Source organism: Pteronotus mesoamericanus, unplaced genomic scaffold, assembly GCF_021234165.1.
Source record: "Pteronotus mesoamericanus isolate MK-2021 breed Mesoamerican mustached bat unplaced genomic scaffold, CSHL_Meso_final contig_182, whole genome shotgun sequence".
NCBI lineage: Eukaryota > Metazoa > Chordata > Mammalia > Chiroptera > Mormoopidae > Pteronotus > Pteronotus mesoamericanus.
Window position 1 is genome coordinate 19,715,249 of NW_026555078.1, and position 13,140 is coordinate 19,728,388.

Below are 13,140 nucleotides of genomic sequence, written 5' to 3' on the forward strand. Positions count from 1 at the left end.
GGACAGCATGGCTCCCCATGATATGGAGTAAGATGGCCGCCATCACCAGCCCACCACTGGTTAGCATCCTGAGTCAATTCCATCTCACTAACTGTGGGTTTCATAGAAAAAGATGCTGGTCATGTCACACCCAGGGCTTAGGTAAGCAACCATTAGTTAAAGTGATTATAAAGCCTTTTTTCAACTATAGAGACTTGATGGTTAAAAGATGAACTAGTAATAGGGGTATAGTTCCTTTTCCACCTACAAAATATCTTGCCTAGCACTCAAGCTGCATGTGAATGTGGTCTGCTTTTCAAGAGTGTTGGTGCCCATGAGGCTTCTCTCCACCTTGCAAAAAGCCATGCCCACTCCCGGGGAACCACTTGCATGGAGGTGAGATGATGTCACTGTTAAATGATCACAGGCCAATTCCACTAAAAAATAGCAGGACCTTTTAAACTTGGAATCAGTGATAGAATTTCTAATCCACACTTTGGAATGACTTGATGGCATTTACAACCTTAAATGTTTCCTGTACGAGTCTCATTGAATTGAAATAGCTGACAGTCAAACAAGAAAAAAGACCTGACCACTTTTTATGATTTTTATTATTTAAATATGCAAGTGTGGGCACAGAATACCAAGTGGTGGGGGAAAAAGTCCACCTTAGACATGTGAAGTACGTGCACACTAAGTGTTCAAGATTTAAGTGTTCTGGGTTCTAATACTCACTCCACTTCAATATCTTTATACTCTTTGATACCTTGTTTACTGCTTGCCATGGATTTCACTAGTTCCTATTGTTGAAGGAATAGGCAGAAAACAAAAACCAACAAATAAACCTTTAGAGCTTCAGTGAAACTGTATCAATATCTTTGTTTTCTTATATTTTAATCCTCAGGGCCAATAGGATTTCTTTTTCTTTGTTTTCTTCTTATTAAACAAACTGAAATCAAAATAACCCTGAGTTCTACACGGAACAAGTTTTCCACACAAGACCTGAATTAATAGTGATTCAGAGGGACCTTGTTCTCCGCCTTTCCCCGTTGTTTGTGCTGACGCCGCCTCGCTCTCGTCACCTCCAGCCCACTCTCTCCTTGACACGCGCACCATGCTTTCAACTGAGATGCAAAGCTCTGATGAAGAGATATTTGAAGTTGATGTTGAAATGGCCAAACAGTCTGTGGTTATCAAGATCATGTTAGGAGATTTGGGAATGGGTGATGAAGGTGCTGATGGCCAGTTCCTCTACCAAATGTTAATGCAGCAATGTTAATAAAAGCCTTTTGGTGGTGCGCCAGCCACAAGGACGACCCTCCTCCTCCTGAGGATGATGAGAACAAAGAAAAACGAACAGATGATATCCCTGTATGGGACCAAGAATTCCTGAAAGTTGACCAAGAAACGCTTTTTGAACTTATTCTGGCTGCAAAAGATTGAGACATCAAAGGTTTGCTTGATGTTACATGCAAGACTGTTGCCAATATGATCAAGGGGAAAACTGAAGAGATTTGCAAGACCTTCAATATCAAAAACGACTTCACCAAAGAAGAGGGAGCCCAGGTACACAAAGAGAACCCTGGTGTGAAGAGAATGAAATGTGCCTGCCAGTGTAGCACTGCAAGGATTGTTTCAAATACTAGCAGCACTGCTCTGTTTATAATTATTAATATTAGACAAACAGTAGATAAATGCAGCAGCAAATCAACTGTATTAGCAGAGTACTGTCATCATTGCATGCGTAGTTTGGGTACAGATTCTAAACCTATGGCTGAGTTTCTTCCAGTACGATTAAAAAGTTTTTTTTCTCTTTGCTCTGAATAAAATTGAATTATGGGTTCTCTATAGTAAGTGGCATTTTGGGCTTTCCCTCTGCGATTTCTGCCTTGTTTATTGTCCAGTTAACTTTAGTTTAGTAATCTCTTAAAAGTTGGCATTGTAAATAAAACAACTTGCAAAAGTTTTCTGAAATAAAAAAAATAGTGATTCGTATGGACTGTGAATATCTCTAAACTGCCCAAGCAGAAGGTAGTTTATGCCAGGCAACTAAGCAAAGCCATACAAGTGACTGAATTCTACAGGGTCACCGGTGGTGAGCAGCAGAAGTTCTGCCTGGCTACCTTAAGCAGAGAAGGAATGTGTTGGAAGAACATGAAAGAAGAGAGAATTGACAGGAATGTTAGACAATCCCAGAAGCTGAGGGTGGCTGCCCCAGGGCTACCCGCCTGAGGTGTGGCAGCCGGCGCGAGCGCACTGGACTCCAGGATGCTTCTCTCATTGTCATTGTCACTCCTGCCCTGAAACCGTTCTCAGGCATCCCTCTGTCTCTGCAATACTTCCTCCAGATCCGCAGTCCAGAACGAGAGGGCGAACCGGCCGAGCGTAAGTAACTACTCCCAGTCTAGCTGCCAGGGGGCAGGAAGATGGAATTGCCAGCTATGTCGGCTTCTAAGATAGAAGGGCTCTCCCTTAAAGCAAAAAACAGGTCAAGACCCATTGTAGAAAAGGAAGAAAGGGAAGTATCCCTTTCTATCAGGCAGGATACAAATACAATTTCTACCACAGGGGAGTGGACTTCCTTAGTGTACTCATAATATCCATTTCTATGATGCCGCTGGAAAGGTATCTCTGCAGAGGTCTTGCTCAATTTTACACTTGCATTCTGGTTTTCAATAAGAGGTGACATAACTTATATCCTCATACACAGTATCTGGCAGGCCCTTGGCATTTGATGATTCCATAAACTTGTCTTCTATTCTTAAGAGTGTAAACTTTGCATGCAGTGCTTTCTCATAGTGTTAATACTGACTGCACAGTGCTGTAGAAATGATTTTATGAAATAATCTATGGAAGACCCCCAGCATAAATGTGCATGTGGACAACTGGAATTCTGAGACCAGTGAGGAAACTCAGTTTGACACCCAGGGGTTGTTCCTTAGTTTGTAGTGTCTGAGAATTTGCAGAGCCCCTAAAGTTTCAGCATGCCCCTCGCCAAGGCCCATAAGCTACTGCAATCCAAGATAAAAAATTAAGCTCTTTTTAATACATGTGGGGAGAATATTAAATGGCACATTCCAGCTTCATTTTCTGTGCCCAGAGATCTAATTAATGGTTATGTCTGTGCACATGGAACCAGGGAAAATGGAAATGCCTCTGCAGGATTACTTCTGAAGCCTCAACACTGTTCGGTGTTAGAATACCATGCCAGGTGCCTCCTATGTTGTCCACAGAACAACTATGTGTGGCCTTTGGGGAAGGGAGCTGTTAATACCATTTCTTTCTTTTTTTTTTTTTAACTTTAAACAAATTTTTATAGTGCATTGACCACCACATATGTGGACAGAGGTATGAGACAAAAGGACAAAAGCCTTTGTGAATGTGGAGCATGTGTGTGGGTACATGTGACACATTATCCTCTAGAAATGGCCAACACACTCAGAGGTGAGTGGGCGTGGCAGGAAAATCACCAGAGAGTGTCAATACATAGGCACAGGTGACAATGGAAGGGAAATCCCAGCAGCAGCATAAATGTCAAACTCGAGAGGGATGATGCAAGTGGTTAGGAAAGCAGTGAAGCGGAATAACATAGGCAACAGAAGGGTCGCTACTAGGGGATGCCAAATGGCCTTCACATTGAATGACAACTTCAGTCAGCTGAAAGTGGGGCCCAGAACTCTGTGTTGAGAAAGATGCTACGTCTATGTTGGGAAAGAGTAATAGGACCTGCCACGGAGAAACCCAGTTCCATGAAGTCTGGACCATAACATTACTGGTAAGAGTAAAAAGACTTAATATATATGTAAAAGATGTTTTCTAGAGAGCAGCAATATGATCTGGCCACCAAGCATGCTAGGGTTCTTCTCTATAACAGGCAAGCTTGGCTTATGGCACAAGGCAGTCAGAAAAAGTAGTGGAGCCACCAAATTTACCTCTTTGGTAAGGGGATTACCCAATGGTAAGAGGATTGGTGATCTCAGTTATGTCCAGCCAATCAGATCCTGTGGCTCCCCAACATACAGTACCTTCTCATCCTCTGAATGGAGGAAGCACTTAGAAAAGGCATACGTGTAAAGCATAGGCTTTTAAAGAGAAGAGGGTTACTGTTAGCCAGGGCATAGCAGCGAAGTCTGGGAGAGGGAAAGTCTAGCGAACGGAGAGGGCCAGGAAGTACACAGTAACAGAATTCACTGTTCAGCATGGTCGGCATTGACCGATTTTCCTGCTGCAGCCTCAGTCATTCCTCTTAGGGTCCCCTTTCTCGCGTGTAGCAAAGGGTACCTCGTGGGAAACTCTGGGCTCCTTCAGTTCCTTAGTTCTAGGGTAGGAGCTGGGTAACTACAGTTATGTCTCAAAATCTATAAAACAAAACAGCAAATGAGACAGGACAGGAACATCAACAGGATTAGAAATGCTGAAGAGCAAGGTAAGGTAGGAAAAAGGTATGGGAGAGACATACCCCAGAGAACTTGAAATTCCGAGACGAAAGAAATGTGGCCAATAAAAGAGCTGCAAAGGTATCTTCAAGGTGATGCAGGAACTGATAAATGCAGGCTGTCGCTACTCCCTAAGAGATGAACCTGCTATTTCTGCTTCTGGCACAACCCCTTAGTCTCCCCGGTTCCTTCTTCTAAGATGAAGTCATCCCAGTGTGTGTAAAGTCAGTCACATTTTCAATGAACACCACAAAGATATGGCTTTGAAAATAAACCATAGGGGTTTAAATGCCGAGTGGAGCAGACTTCCTTTAGTCCAATGCCAAACACCTTTGGACTGAAGGCGCTCTGTGATGCTAAGATCAACGAAACCAAGTCTTCAGCCTAAAAGCGTTTGCCAGAAGCTGATGGAGCAGGTTGCGCCTGACAACGAAAAGACTACAAACAAATCATGTCCCGCTTCTAAACCTTTGACCAGAGATGTGATTGAAGCTCAGGGAACATGGTTACACAAGCGTAGTCAAGTAGAGAAAAAAGAGTGTTAATGCAGCTGCAAAATGATTGACATATGCAACAAACACACAGAATATATACAAAATGAGATCTGTCTTTATTCTTAGAAACACAAAGACCAAATACAGTGCCTGGCTCGAATCAGATGCTTAAAGTGACTGAAGAAACAAATGAAGCGAATAGCTCCTGCCGCAGAGTTGTAGTATAGCTGTGCAAAAAGCCACATGGGTTATAGATGATATAATGACTAATCCTGAAGACTGCCTAGGATTTTATTGTATATTTTAAAAACATCTTTATAATTACATCTCAAACTTCCATGGAGCCCAGCCCAATGGTGGGCCCCTGGTAAGGACCAAAATCAGTCAGTCATATAAATGTATAAAACAGGTTTATTTTTCTTTAATGTTTATTAAGAAAATAGAGGTAAGAGTTGAAATAATGGAGGAGAGGATGCTTCAACCCTTCCTACCCCAAATTCTCTTCCCTACTTAATTCACCAAAACTGCCCCTTAAATTATTCAGCCTATCCCAATTATCTCTCCAGAGAATTAACTTCAAGGCACAGTTAGTTGGTTATAGCCCAAGGCTACACTCCAAACTAACTCTGGGATGTGAGAGAGACACTAAAGTTTATTCACACTTGAGGATTTCAGTTATACTGTGAGAGAGACAGGGATAAAATTACCTCATAAAGATAACTATTTAACCCAAAGGGGCACATGGAATTGCATAATTATAGGCTGTGACTGGCAGCTTATCAGAAAATGGTTTTTTTAAATGTAAAACTCTAGTTGCATAGTGTATTTACATACATAGCATACAAAGGATATTTAAATACCCAAATGGAGACAATAAGGTTCTTCCCAGAATAAAATGATGATTTTCTTAATGCTGCAGAGAGGGAAATCCTGAAAGATGAGACTCCAGCAGGAGATCCCGGAAATGCCTCCAAGCTTGACCTGGTGAGATGATGCCAAAAGCCACAGTCAAACCCGAACACTGCTCTTCAGCAAGCCTGGGTTGAAAAAAAAAGTTGAGAAGCCAGAATAACGTGGTTGAGTGGGCATGACCTAGAAATCTGGCCCAAGGGAACATGGTCTGTGAGCAAAAGAAAACAAATAGGCAAAAGCTCAGTCCAAGTCAGGTGTGGGTGAACAGAACACAAGGGTGCGGGGGGCGCGGGGTGGGGGATGATGGAGACGGTCAAGTTTAGGGAAGCAGAGGAGTGTGAGCTCTCTTCCAGGCAGAGCCCAGTGGGAAAGACAGCTGAGGGGATCAAGGAAGCGGCTGCCCAAGGAGCCCTGAATGGGAACCAGAGTCCAACACTGACATCTGTCCCCAAAGGCTTTCCTGTCACCGTCTTCTACCCTGCCTCACACATCAATTGGACAGCTTTTTCTGAGAACTCCATTTATATGTCTGGCATGCACACAAAACGTACAACATCAGCTCTCCGGGAGCCTTCTCTGTGGCAATGGGAACAGACTGCAGGGCCATTTTCCAGGTAAATGATAGCAAAACTGTCACTTGAAATTCTATCTGTTTTATATAAAATAACAAGCCAGCTTGCATCTGTGGAGGCCCAGTGGGGTGGATTAAAGGTGGCCATGAATTCTCTGTCATCACCCCTGTCCTGTGGAATAATAAAAAATATATTTTGCCTTTGTCCTCATTTCTAGTTCCTGATATAGAGATTCAAAAACCTTTGGAATTTCCTGAGTGACAGGAGTGTCTTTTGTTCTTCATAATGAACCCCTTTGAACTACACCTGAGCTTATGCTACCAAAGTGACACAAGGTGGGCCCTCATTTCAAGGGAAGGGTCGGCCACACTCGTGATTACAGGGTTAGCACTTTCAGCCCCAGCCTCTCGGGAGGTGGCGGGGGCCAGAGACTGAGCTGGACTCCTGATGGCCAGTGACCCAGCCAGTCACGCCTGGGCGGTGAAGCTGTGATGAGGCCTGGGGGAGCTTCCTCGTCAGTGAACATACTGACGCACCAGGAGGGTGGTGCATCCCAGCTCCAAGGGGACAGAGGCTTCCCTCTGCGTCCGGATGTTCATTTGTGGCCCCTGTAGTAAACTGTAATCTTACAAATTTCCCTTTTTTGAGTGTGGACAACTTGGGAATACTTTACTTGTGGCTGCTGTCTTAAGTGGGGGGCTTAGCCCTTAACTTGTGGGATCTGTGCCAACTCCGGGTAGTTCATGTCAGAATTTAGCTGAATTGTAGGACGCCCAGTGGTTGCTGGAAAACCACAGTGGAGCCCCATCAAGAGGTGGAGTTCACCTCCGCTCCCTTTAAATATGGGCTGGCCCCATGACTGTGGAACTAAAAGAAGTCATTACGCTTTCTGTCCCCTCCAGGGCCATCAGGGAGTGTGAGCGGATGCACACAGATACTTTATGGGACACAGACAGGCTCTTCCTTCTTCCTACCAACAGAACCACGTGTTTCTGAGTGTCCCTCAACTAATCACCTACCATCCATCGATAAGCTGTAAACTTCACAGGTTGTTCAGAGCTGGCACTTCTGTTCATAATGCAATGTTTACTTAATTAAGCCTCTTCATCAGAGACTCCGAATGCACATGGATATTTAATGTTTTTAAACATCCAACAATTGGGCTTGACAGTGAAAAATCAACACAATCATGTGCTATCACATTGCCAGAAACACAATAAGATGTGTGAGCAATGTTTAATAAAAGTGAATATTTATAGTGCATATTGAGCAATTATTTAGGTTGAGAACAGAAATGAAAGCACAGGCACAGTATAACCATTTACAAATTGTATTGGTGGACATTGGCCAATAATAAACTTAAGCTGGATTAAACACATAAATAAACTACATTTATGAAATCAAGCTATTTTTTGCTAGACTGTCATAGTTTATAACATTTATTTTAGTCCTAATGACTCTAAGCCTTTAATCTTACTCTACCCAGCCAATAAATACTCTGTATTAAGACACAGTCATAAGCATATCTGTAACTACTTTTTAAAAGTCCTGCTTGGCTTTTTTTTTTAAAAAACAGGCAAATGGGGAACAGCGCAGAAGTCCTTCAATGGGTGAATGGTAAACCAAACTGTGCTACATCCACACCATGGACTACCACTCAGCAAGAAAAAGGAATGAGCTCTTGATTCACGCATGAATAAACTGTGAGCCAACTGTGCTGAGGCGGGGAAAAATAGACTCTCCTAGAAGATTACCTACCGTATGGTCCCATTCTGGAAACGACCAACTATAGAAACTAAACAGATTCATAGTTGTCAGAGGTCAGACGTGGGAGGGAGGGGTTGTGGCTATAAAAGAGCAACTCAGAGGAGGCTTGTGTTAATGGAACTGACCTGTACTTGACTATATCAATGTCAATAACCTGGTTATTACTGCTGGATATGCTGTCACACTCGGTTGTGATATTGTACCATAGTTGTATAGAACGTTCCCATAGACAGTGTGACGGTCTAGGTAAAGGGAGACAAAGAATCTCTTTGTATTATTTCTTACAACTGCAGGTGAATCTACAATTACCTTAAAATTAAAAGTTTAATTTTTTTCTTAAGAAAAGTCCTGGTTAATTGTGTCCTATGTTAGAACTCTGCTGAAACTCTAAGTGAATGCTGCTTTTTAATTACCCCCACATTTAAAATCATTCATGTATGCTACTAGAAAATATTGGTGTTTCCTGAAGTCATGAAACTCAGCTTAAGAATTATTACTTGTTTTCAAATTAGAGCTTAAGAAAAAAATTAAACAATTAAATATTAAAATGTATTCAGGCTGTACTTAGGTGGCATAAATCTCATAATTTAAAAATTAAAGATGAAGATTTAGTGTAGTAAACAAAATGTTCCTTTACATACTAATTTCAAAGTAAAGGTAACCACTTTTCCTTATTATATTTTTTAGTAATACCACTATTTTCACCTACCATTTTCAAGGCAGCTTAATAGGTTGATGACTTTATATCCAAAGAATTCTTTTTTTTTCCTATTTTTATCACTTTCTCTATCATTTTAATCTTAAATCACGTTCTCAAGACCTTCACTGGGGCAGGCTGTAGAGCTCATGACAGTCTCTTTAAACAGGAAACGGCAAAGGCACGGAACATTTTAAGAAGACAATATGAAGGCTGCTCTTTTGACTTGAGGACTTCTTAGGAAACCTAAAACAAATCAATAAGCATTCCATTGTTCCCTCCCAAGTAATGCATGACCCACACATGCAGCCTCGGCCTCATGCCGCCCCTGTACCCACCCATGGGATCTGCTAAAGCTGAGAGGCAAGATGAGACGTGATGGGCTGTGGAGTCAGGGGAAGGTGCCTAAATGGAGTAGTGTGGGTCAGTCGTTTTGCACATGACATAGTCATTTAAAAGGCAAGCAAGCCAGCAAGCAAGAGCTGTGTTTTCCTTGTCGATTCAGATACATCAGACCAGCCAAGATAAAGGTCCTCCCAATCCAATGACCTCATGGATCTAGCTACGTACAGTTACTTGGCTACAGTCACTTCCAACACCCTGATTTAAGAGTGCCATACGCAGAAGAGCGAAGTCAGGGATTTTCTATTTCCTTAGTAAGAATTGACCAAATAGCATCCTCCCCAAAAGCAAGACAGAATTCAAAGGCATCAGTTAACCAAATACACAATGAAACAAGAATGCTCATGAAGCCACAGAACTAACCTGCGGGAGACATAAAGCCATCATTGGGTCTCCTTTGTGGACATGAGCCCCACCTCTTCACCACAGGCTGTGTGTGAGAAGGGCGAGCCCTCAGAAGGCACAGGACAACTATGAGTAGACACGGCCACTCTAACTGTCCGCCTCCCTGTGCTCAGGAGCTGGCAGCCAGGGCCGGAAGTGCCTGTGGAAGTGCAGCCCACACCGCGCCATGGGGGTTTTCTCCCTCAGCTGCCAGAGCTGCTGGGGGCACGGCCACTGCCCTGCACAGTGGTCTCTGCCAGGAGGTCAGCCGATCCAACAGGCAGCCCTCCTTCTAGCACTCCTGCCTCGGATCTCTAGTAATTGCAGGCTAATGAACATGTAAGGAAAGTGAGGACTTCCCTCTCTAAAAGGGAAACTAAGAGGAAGAAAGATTCTCACCCTAAACCTCAGAAAAGTGTAAGAGAAGTAGCTGGAGCCTATCTGTTCACTATACGTGTTGGGCAGAAGATTGCCTATTATACTCACAAGGGGGATCAAGTGGGGGCCTGGGTTGCTGGGAACAGTAAGGAGGCAACCCACCGGCACGTGATCAGCACCCAAATGTAATACACAACACAGGTGGTTCAGCATTTTTACAGCATTACTGAGGAAGCATTAGGTGCACAATGAATACCCAGCCAGTTTAACATCATCTGGAAATGCTCTGTCTTGCCCCTGATTGGTGGTTCAATCCCCTTTGATGCCTCCCTTTGAAGCCAGGCAACCTTTCCCCAGGTGTTATGAACAACTCAGTCTTGGGGGCCAGCAAGGGCTTCCCTGGAAGGACATCTGAAAGAAGAGGCTGGAGCGCTTTCTAATTCTGTTACAAGTATTTGAAGTCTCAGCAGGGTTAATATCATTTATATTTGTTGACTAGTAAAAAGAGAACCTTTGAAAATGATTATCATTAAAAATCTTGGGAAAATGTCAACTGGAGTCTCTCCGTTACAGAAGACAGCTTCATTCTTGTCCCTCATGTTGTCACCTTCTCTTCTCACATCATTTCATCTGACTTTTGGCCTTTGCTTAACACTGGATAAGGGTGTGGGGGTGGGAGGGTGGGGTAAAAAGCTTCAGTCTGAATTCAGTCCTTAATTTCCAAGATCTGGGTCATGGAACTGTACCAGACACTTTTATGTAAACTGAAAAAGAAAAAGATTTCTTTCTATAGTGAAAGTTATTAAGGAAAGATAAACAATTTATAATTCAAAAATTATACAAAAGGAAATTACTTTGTATTTCTGTAGCTACAATCATAGCCAGTTACTGCAAATGCTTTTCTATTTCTATTTTGAAGAATTCAGATTTTTTTTCACCAGTAATGAATTGTTTAAAACCTAGGGTAAACTGTTTACAGATTAAATTCTATGTCAAATGCCTAGGACACACTGTGATTTAGAAGCATTCTATGGTGATTCTTCTTGCACAGTTAAGAATCCCATTGTAAAGCCTTTCATTTTAATACAGATTTTCAGATAATAAGTCTTTACCTAGAATCACAGGCTCATTTGTTGCTACGCTTTCCTGTGTATTGAGTTCATTATTAAGAAAAAAACGTTGATTAAGCCAACCCTTGCCTGTAGTGGTTTGTTGCCAACTGTACAGGCAGGTTAAATTGATGAGATCCCTGGGAGTTTATAAAATGAAAAACGCAGCTGCAGACACAGTGACATTTTTATAACTAATATGGAAAGCTCACAGGGAACGCAAAACATAACACAGCAAAGGAGACTGTATTGACAAAGAGATTAAATGCCTGTTACTATTATTAGACAGCAAATGAAAGAACTCAGCCCTGTGCCCCTGCTGCAGGAGACCACAGAGCATGTGTCACCTCACTTCGTTTCAGACCTCGGTTAGTGCGTGAGCCAGCAGTTTGAGGGAAAGTTTTAAGTGGATACTATAGATTGTGACTCTATATTCTGTCACTTATTGATCTTTTGGGGTCATTACAATCATTACCCAAAGTAAGCAAGTTCTGGCCAATTTTGGAATAAAATCAGTCCTTGAAAAGACTAAGGACAAGGGACATCTATCATGGAGTCAAGAAGTTAAGAAGAGGGCATTTCCATGTTTTTCATCTGAAGCTCCTGAATCTTTTTACAAAGTTCTGAGCAATATTAATTTCTCAGTAAAGATATATCACCCTTACTTTACATAAGGTGCTTGTGAAAAGTTTTGCGCAGGTCAAATTTTTGAAAATCACATTGCTTGAAATTCAGAATTGGGCCTGTTATTTTAAGGAATCCTCTTATTAATTTTTCAGTATTACAAATATTTTCTAATCACAAAAACAAAAGGTGACTCCTAATTTACCTGATTCCAAGTTTGATTTTGCCACACCAAATTTCCAAAGTGCTAGCCATACTTTCAGTACAATCATATGTTATGCATGATTTTGGTTTGTGCTAGGTGTCCTCATTTAAAACGTGCAGAAACTGAGGCAGAGTCCATCTGAGAAGCAACTACTCTTAAAGGAACTAGGGTTGGCTTCTCCATGCAAAGGTTAAAACTGTGTTTCATTATCTCCACCAACTGTGTTGAAACTTGCCATTTCTACTGTGAACAGTTTTTCTTTCTTAATTCCTACAGTTTAAGCTGTTGAATACTGAAATCTTAAACTCAGAAAAATTACAATTAGTCCTATGATGATAAACTTTAAGATCTAGAAGGAAATCTTGTTTATCATTTTAAAGATAAGAGATTTATACATGACTTGCCTTTAGTTGCATAGTTAATTAGCAACCTTACTAGAAAATGTTTGGTTTTTCATTTCATTGCATTTTTTCCCTACATCTCAGTGTTTACCTTAAACAAATGAAAGATTTTTAAGAAGTGTACAGAGTGAGCTAAAGAGAAGCTAGAACCCTGCATGCTAGCCTATTGAGATTCAGAACGGACAATTCTACAGCATTCAATAAAGATGGTGACATCCCCACATTTATTAGTCCATAGACCAAGATTCCTAGAGAATCCGTGACAAGGGGAAATCAACTTAACTAAAGAGAGGTGGGAACTTTTAATAAAATTTAAGAAAGTTTAAAAGGAGACATATACGACAAATGATGACTTTGGGCGCTAGGCAACCTGGATTTTAATCTGGCTCCAAAGCATACTAGCTGTGTGGCCTTGGGCAAGTAAGTTTAATCTGAGTTCATTTTCCAGCCCTAGAGAATCCTTCCAAGCAGAATGGGCAAATATCCATAATTTATGCTAATTATTATTATTACTATTATTATGGCTACAGATAAATGGATGAGACATCCAAACCAGAGTCAAGGCAACTAGGGTTTAAGAGATGGACTGGTTCCAATTCTGCCAAAAAATTATCCCAGTTTGCCTAATGGCTGCCTGACTCAGACACTCCCCATCTTAAAGAGTTTGATTAAGATACCTAGAGGATCAAAAATGGTAACAGAAGCAAAGAGACCCATCAAAATGGAAAGCATTGGTCCCAGTCCTGCATAAGCAATGAGTCCATGATGTTGTTGATTTGT

At 41.7% G+C, this 13,140-nt stretch overlaps 1 protein-coding gene and 1 pseudogene across 1 annotated transcript in view; one reads left to right on the forward strand and one right to left on the reverse strand.

Moving 5' to 3' along the window:
• Window positions 1-13,140, reverse strand: part of RGS6 (regulator of G protein signaling 6) — a 456,413-nt gene that overhangs the window by 284,642 nt on the left and 158,631 nt on the right. The window lies entirely within an intron of this gene.
• On the forward strand, window positions 1,094-1,598 carry LOC129066056 (S-phase kinase-associated protein 1-like; annotated as a pseudogene).